Source organism: Serinus canaria, chromosome 2 (assembly GCF_022539315.1).
Source record: "Serinus canaria isolate serCan28SL12 chromosome 2, serCan2020, whole genome shotgun sequence".
In the NCBI taxonomy this organism is placed as follows: Eukaryota; Metazoa; Chordata; class Aves; order Passeriformes; family Fringillidae; genus Serinus; species Serinus canaria.
The window spans coordinates 23,835,898-23,844,281 of record NC_066315.1 but is presented as its reverse complement, the minus strand read 5'-3'; the positions used below and the strand labels follow the sequence as shown (position 1 = coordinate 23,844,281).

General features: G+C 37.3%; 1 long non-coding RNA gene across 1 annotated transcript; it reads right to left on the bottom strand.

Annotated features, from left to right (window-relative positions):
• Positions 1–2,045: 2,045 nt before the first annotated feature.
• LOC127059324 (uncharacterized) lies at positions 2,046–4,223 on the bottom strand. Its single transcript, XR_007777016.1, has 3 exons — positions 4,115–4,223; positions 2,919–3,035; positions 2,046–2,197 (listed from the first exon to the last, which is right to left on the bottom strand). It is a non-coding gene; the product is annotated as an uncharacterized LOC127059324 (long non-coding RNA).
• Between the last annotated feature and the right edge of the window lie 4,161 nt (positions 4,224–8,384).

The following is an 8,384-nucleotide window of genomic DNA, read 5'->3' as shown; positions in this document are numbered from 1 at the left end:
ACTAGCCAATGCCTAATACCTGGGAATAGCTTTTTCCACTTTTTTCATGTCTTTATCAGCCTTTTTATCCTTTCATCCCCACATGCACATATGCCTTTGACAGTCTAAATAAATACCAAAATTTTTATGTGCCCCAGCTTTTAAAAGGTAGAAATGCTACTGGAAAAAAATTAAATTCTTTAGATCACTTGGGTTTGGTATGACTGACAGGCTTATAACTTAATTGCAGTCAAAATTTAAGAGAGATGATACCTGGCTTTGCACTTTTACATTCATATGCTTCCACAAGTCTTTTGCAGACTCACCTCTTCTGCACTTCCAAAGAATCAAAGAGAAAACACAAAATCAGATTTTTAGGCAACTGCTCTGCTCCATCTCTGGAATCCATAATCAAAGGGAGTTACAAGATTGTCACATATTCCAGTATTTTATTAACAGATTCTTTTAAGCAATTTTTGTTTGATTCTTTTCTGATCCTTGGACATTTTTTAAACAGCAAATAAATCCTTTGAGAAACTGAACAGGTTCTTTCATGTATGGAAGAACTCCAAAGATGTCTGCCAAAGCTAATGAGCGAGAGGTTTAGCCAGCTTTTACAGATAAGCACTGACTGTTATAACTGTGCCACTAAAAACTGTTTGTAACTTAGGTTTCATTTTCACTCCAAATTAAGATAATTTTACATCATCTTCCTCTCCTCTGATCCATACTGTTTCTCTCATATGAATCATTAATAATTTCACAGGTTTCTCCTCTGCCAGCTGTTAAAGAGCAATAAGGGTACAAAGCCCTGCCAGGCATTTCAGCACAGGGCTGTACTGTGGACTGCACTGGCTCAGTCCAGGGTTAGCTCCACCCTTTAGCAGGTACATTATTGTTATACAGTATGAGCAGCTATATACATCATCATATTGTATGATTCTGTATCATACAATATGATACAGAAATATCTGTACAGAAAGAGCAGCAATGCAGGATGCCATACTAGCCATTATGTTATTATGGCTCAAACCTGTGCTGTCTTTTGAAAACTAGGCATACTATGCATATTAAAATTCATTCAAAAATTAGTGTCTTGCAAATCTGTCCCCACAGATCTTATTCAGGCTGAAGAATTTTTTTTAGAGCTGCTGGTTTGCTTACATATTTGTAACACCTCTTTTAAAGAAAAGAAAGCATTGTGGACACAGCATTGTGAACAAGTGTTATATATATCTATGTATATGCTCTTTCCTAGATGTACATGAAGATACAGGAAGAAGAAATCAAATCATCTGAAAATACCAAAGTTATTGCTTCTTCTTTATAATATATTGAAGAAAATGCCAACAACTTCAAGAGAGCAAAGGCTTATGCCACCTTGTCTTGAAATAGCAATTTTTCTTTAAACTGAAAATCCCTTTTCTTGGGGTGCTCTGAATTGCCCATTTTTTAATTATTTTTCTCTTTTTTTTAAGTAATAATTCCTTAGGGAAAATAGGGATATTTTTAATTATTTTTTTGTCCTTATCAGTGAACACAAAAGACAAAGGGATAGCTTAAAAATGCTGTATAAAACCTACATATTTTTTTAAAACAATCAGCAGAAACACAAGAAGGAACCAGGCCCAAGATACCATCCATGCTTGTTTTATTTTAAAAAAAGCAAAAAATAGCAAACAGAAGGGTTTTTTTAATTTGGGTCGACTTTCACAAGAGAAGACCTCCATACTGGCATGAAAAATAATAAATACAATGTGTCAGATTGCAAAATACATTTGGGGTTTAAAATAAAGCATTCTTTTAATTCATTTAACGTGATATAATTTTCAAACATAGAAATGGATCTGTCAGGCAGTTACAAAAATGTACATATGTATATTATTCAGAATAATGTGTTCTCATTAAATTCTGTTTCCTTTGCATTTGAACTGGTTTTCTATTTGCTGCTGAAGAGCCTGTTTCTCATAGACTAGGAGAGTGAGTAATATTCAAGCTATTTCCAAAAGCTGCAGGAAGTTCAAGCTATCTGTACATTAAAATAATTCTCCAGTGCAAATGAAACCAGTCTTACCCTGTGTAAGATTAAACTGTGTGCTACAAGTCCCTTTGCAAATAGAAGAATACTCACCCAGAAGCTTCTGCTAGCTGGCTTCTGAATCCTGCAGGAAAATTCACTATTATTTCCACAGGTCAGCTATTAGTTGGTGTCAGTTAGCTGCAGTCAAGGAAAAGAGGAAATATGAACTGAATTAATCTATGGGGGAAAAAAAGTTACTTCAGGAACAGTTAAGTGTGCAGAAAATCATTACTGTGATTAATGAGAAAGCAGACAGTGTGTCCACCCTTTTAGACAGACTGTATGATATTATTTAAAGCACTCTGTATTATGAAAAATAAGTTGCACTTATTTAAAATAACTCCTTAATCCATATTTTCTAAACATTCTTCCTGTCTCCATCTTTCAAGGAAAAAATAGCATGGTTTTCAGTCAGCTTTCTGATCTTGTGAGGCTGAAAAAAAAAGGGAAAAACAACTGCACCATTGTGTGTGATGAGAATAGGATTGGCATTACACAGAGGCAGCATGTGAAGCCCAAACATGCAAGTAGTAGTGACCTGATCTCAAAATTAACATAGTCACCAGATTTGCTCCCTAAGAAATAACCATCTGACATGAAGGCATCAGGCAGAGGCTCTAAGTAGAAACATTTGGGCAGAACTCTAAAAGACTGAGAAGCTTAGAGAGTTCCCCATAAATTCCTCCATTGTTCAGTCAAAACTGACTTCATGTGTGTTTCAAATCAGGACAGCTCTTTGGGATTTGCAAAGTCTGATTTTCACCCTTTTTTCTCCTCCTCTTCTTGCTGGAGCAATAATTTTAATTGCTCTGAAGGGAGTATGCTGATTAGTGAAGCACTTGAGACCATTCCATCTTACCCCATTGAATGTCACTGCAGGCCACAGGGCAGGAAATGCAGATAAATTAAGAGAAAGTCGTTTCTCCAGCTCTGGACCCTCTGTATTTAACACTGCCAGTTGTTTACATTTTTTAAGCTTTTGTGGGGAAAAAAAAAAGAAGTCAGGTCAACATCAGATCCATTCTACATTCTTTTAAGTTCACTTAAGCCCATGCCTAAGTGCATTTTAAAGGTCCCAAAACATTTTGTTTCAGAATCTGTACTCATGTCTCAATAACAGAGGGGGAAACTGCTTTGGATTAAGTGAGATGACTTCAGTAGTCCAATACAAAAGTCCACCTTAACAGTCTTTTGAACTTTTGCAAAGTGCCTGTAAAAATAACTGTAAATATAATAAAACAATTCTGTTTATGCATCATATAATGCCTAAAAACTCCGTGGGTCCATGCATTTTCACTGGAAAGGACACCCATCATTAGGTTTGTAAATAAGAAATAAAAACCTGCCTGCTGCAAGTAGAATGTCCCCTAGAGGCCCTGTATGCAAGTTGTGGCTGCCACATTCCTACTCTCCACTTCCAACAAAAATTCATAGAAAAAAAACTCAACTGGAAGGGAAATTTATTTTACTATAGAAAGAAAAAAAAATTGCATAAATAATTCTTTTAGTTATGGTAGCAAAACCAGCTCTGCAAATAGGAATATGTTATTGAAGCAGACAGAGGGCAAACACAGGCAAGTCGTCTTCTGCTTATAATATATTGTTCTCATCTGGTTTTGTTTCATTGTGTCTTGTGTATTACTGACTGTTAACCAAAAATACACTGGCATAAATTCCTATTCAAACTGTGCTCATTCTTTACTGTTGTTCCAGAATTTGCACAGTGCATTGAGCTACTTATGGTGGGGAAATCCATTTGGTGGAGGTATAAAAACAATAAACTACAAGGAAAAAACAATTCTGAAATGTCATAGAAGCTTAATGGATGGCATAGAAAACCTTTGCATATTACCTCCTTCTCACTGTTACCACAATTTCAAAAGAGATTGATAAGCTTTTATTTATTGATGTAAAATCTATTCCAAATTTTACCAAAACGAATGGAGTGTGTATGCATTGAACTAGATGATGTATACACTGGGCAGTTGAAATATGAGATGGAGATAATGAGAAAGCAGTGTGAAATAGGAGAAGGAGGAATTTTTGAAATCCTACCTCATTTTTTTCCTCCATTCCTGTTGGCAGAGGCTTTTGCCATTTCATATGACTGCTGATGAGGGTCAAGAATGGCTTTCTTTGATGAAGTGAGGCTGTGGACCTGAGACCAAAGGTAGGGAAAATAAGCCAAAACTCTGGAAGTCTGAAGTGTAGGAACAGTAACAGCAGTCACAGCACCTTCAGGCGCTTGTAACATATCACAATGTGGTGTGCAGTACTTATTCTTTCTTACTACACATCTTAGAAGCAATTTCAAAACAAGAATACTGAAGAATATCAGCTTTCACCACCGCTCACATGGGAATGCTCCAACTCACACTTCGTTATGGCTTTGAAATATTAACCCCTTCATACAGGCCATCAGGCTATATTCCACAGTCCTTTGAAGACTGCAGCAAGATCAAGGAGGATAGCACTATCCATGGCAGCATTAGGAGAAGCACTGCTAGCAGGCTGAGGAAGATGACCCTGCCCCTCAGCACTGCAGAAGCCAAACCTGGCTGTTTCCAGTCAGTGCTGGGTTCTCCAGTACAAGGCATGGACACACCAGAGCAATCCAGCAAAGACCCACAGTGATGATGAGGATCATCTGACATGCAATGGTGAGTAGAGAGAGCTGGGACGTGAAGAAGAAATGCCTCGTGGAGAGATGTTACCAATGCTCATAATATAAGAAAAACCTTTTACACTGTCAAGGTGGCACAGACTTCTGCCCAGAGAAGCTGTGTAGTCTCCATCCTTGGAGATATGACAAACCCAGCTGGATGCAGTCCTAGCCAATCTGCTGTGGCTGACCTTTGTACTAAATTTTGCCCTGGACCATGCCATATAAGGAGACAAGCTGGGGTGCAAAGCATAGAATTACAAGCATAGTTCTTTTATTCATGCACATGAGGTGTCCCCTTAAAAGCAGGGCAGGCATTCAGGTGCACATTTCACTTACTGCTGCCTAACAAACACACACTAATATTTGCTAATCATAGTAAAACTTTGCAAAGCAACTACATTTCTATGATGCCATCATCCACTTGCTTCTCTATTGATCAGATGCACCCAGAGTCAGTCTTGCTATACTTACTTATCTATAGTGACAGATGGTGGGAGGGTTTCAAACACATGTTGGAGGGGCTAGAGTGCTGGCATTATCTTTGTTGCCCAGGAGTATCTCTTATTCTTCATGGACAGTGATTAAAATTCCAAGAAGCAGAGTCCTTATCTTAGGAACCAGGTTGTCCTTCTCCTTACAACAAGCTGGGGTTCTTTAGCTTGCTTGCTTAAGCATGACTCTTCAGTATCCAGTGTAAAGTATATATATGTTTTAAAGAAAGTTAATGCCACTTTATATTACAACAATTAATTGGTATAATAGGGAGTGAGGTTTTCCTAAGACCCTGCTTTGAGCAGGAGTTGGACCAGATGATGTCTAAAGGTGCTTTCCAGACTCAGACATGCTGTGATTCTATGAGCTCAGGGAGGGAGAGGATCAGTAGGTAGACCTCAGCAAAAATAACGCTGGCAGTTAAAGCATAATGAGGTCCTGTTATTGTAAAGGGAATATATGCTTCCACTAAACACCTCCTTAAACATGCATGGCCAGCTAAGCAAGATAAGATGGCAAAATACAAGCAAAATACTGTGCATGTACTTCCATGCTTTACCTGCTGGGCCTTAAAAAGGAGATGTCCATTGTTTTATGATCTCAGGTTAAAACACTTTTTAAAGTAGCTTTATTCTTTTTAATTACTTTTTGCCTTACTCAGATAAAATACAATCTGATATTTTCTCTGGACTTTCTTCAGTGTTGGCACAATTCCTTTGGAAATCTGTCACCAGTATGGCCCTATCAATGTATTTATGTCATATCTGGGAGCTAGAGGGCAATGGCTTCCCACAGGACATGGCAGGAGTTTCTGGGAACTATGCTTGAGACAATGAGAAAGAGAAAGGGAAATGACACAATCCTAGTAAATATTAACTTTCTGACAGTTGTGCAAATTGATCATGTCCATTTCAAGGGGGACTGTTTCCTCTGTTCTGTGTCCTACAAGAGGCTTCCTGATTAACAGAAGCTACTTTATAGGTATATAAATGGCTGTATTGAGAATACTTCTGCATACAGCCAAGTTTTTTTTTATGCCCTTGAACAGTCGATCATGATGTATTTTTGAGTATATTCTCTAATCACACACAAAAAACTTCAGAATGTTGTTCATAAGCATCTCTTAAAGACTTCAGTGTTCAGTACCCAATCTTAACACTGACTGAAAATATAAAAGTCCTTGTCAGTTTGTACAGAAATGCTTTTCTCAACAAGTAGCTCTTCATATTGACTCCTAAATGTGTGAAATGAGCCCAGCTCTTCCAAAGGAGCAGCTCTGTCACTGCCTTTCTGTGGAGACCCCAAGGCTTTTGTAGAAAGAGACAGAACTGTGTCAAAAGTTTGCAAACATTTCATAGACAGATTTAAAAGGATCCCATTGTAAGAAGTTAAACTGATGCAGCCTTGCAATGGAAAGTGACAGCTGTGCTGTGTCATTAAATAATAAGGAAAAAAAGCAGAGGATCGTTTCTTGATTGGAATCTGTGGTAAATATACAACAGACAAGGAGCAAAGAAGATAAATAAAGGATTAGACATCTAAGGAGTCCTTTCAAGTATAAATCTCTATCACAGTTCAGTTAAACATGAAATGCAAATACCAGCATGTTGGAAATCCTGCTCCACCTAAAAAGATAATATGTATTTATCTCCTCAGGCTATGTGCTGTGTTCCAGGGCAAAGTACAAACTGCTGGTCACAGAGGATGTCATTACTCAGATACAATTCAATGTAGTTAGGAACTAGAGTACCTCATTACAATAGCATACCCCAACCAAATGTAACATATGTTCTTATTCAGGAAAGTACTGTCCAATGTCAACACTGATGTCTTCATCAAGCTACAACTTTTATATTGTAGGGCTAAAAAGTAGCTTCTATATAACTTGTTTTCATTTCAATAATAATGGAGTAAGGATGTCTTGCAAAGTCAAGACAAATGCTTATCTGTGAAAAAACAAAAATTGTGTTGGGCATCTTTCATATGTTTTCCTTAGAGTGACATTTTCTTCTTTAACTACAGCAAGCTGGTTTTTTGTATGCTGACTTATCAAATCATATTAAATTCAAAAGTTGGCTTTCAATCATTTTTCAAGTTCTTTAAGTCTGACATGCTTAGTCCCATCCACAAGCTGTATGTAAAAGTACAGAAAATTCCAAGTACATTCGAATATTCTGGAGCTGTATTCTAAACAGCAGGCTGGGACACTGAAAAAAATTAGATTCCATTGTAAATTCTTTTCAAATGTGTCTGAAAGATACAGCCAAATGCAGAAATGAGGGGAAAAAAGTTTATAACAGGCCTAAAAAATATTTTATCTTTTAGACAGCTTCAACACTGGGTGAGCACCCTGCCTCCCACCAACCTCAGCCATTCAGGGGAGCCCAAGGAAATCCAACAAGTTTGAGAAAGTGTAGCAGCCGTGATAGGAAGGAGGAATGGTGGGAAGAAAGTAATTTCCCCGTGTTTGCTTGCTTAGTTGTTTGTCTTCTTGGTTTCTTAATACCTCAATCAGTAGCTAAAGGTTGCAACTGGCAATAAACTAGGTCAAACTCTCCAAGTCAAGACTGTTTTGCCGGCAATACTTAGACATTTACTAATAACCCTTGGGATCTGGCACAGTGTATTACATGCTAAACACTGTACTCTATGCCTATCTTAGTTTACAGAAATAGAGATTTTATTATTTTTTATACAGTAGTTTGCTTGTTATAAAACTGTATTTTTAGCAGTAGTCCAGTAGTAAATGCAGATGTTTAATAACAATCACAATTGCACAGTGTGGAACTGTATTTAATTATATATCACAGAAAAAGACTGACAGAATTGCTTTTTACAAGAATCTCCTATTTCCACTACTTTGTAAGACATTTTTACATGGCTTATGAATTTATTGTTTGTTTGTTTTTTTTTAACTGAGCCATCCTACACCAAACATCTACCTCGGATGTGTTTCATGTTAATTAAAGCCAAAAGGCTCAGTAGCCTCCAAATGTGAGGTCAAGGAAAAAATATATTGCATTGCCTATGTTAAACAACTCTACCAGCTTTTTCCAGCTTGCTCAGGAATTTTTTGCAGCACGTTCAAATAAGACTTCACTCTGCTAGAGGAAAAAGGGTGTATGTGAGGGGAAATTTGTCTGCACAGGCCTAATTTTGTCAAGTTGC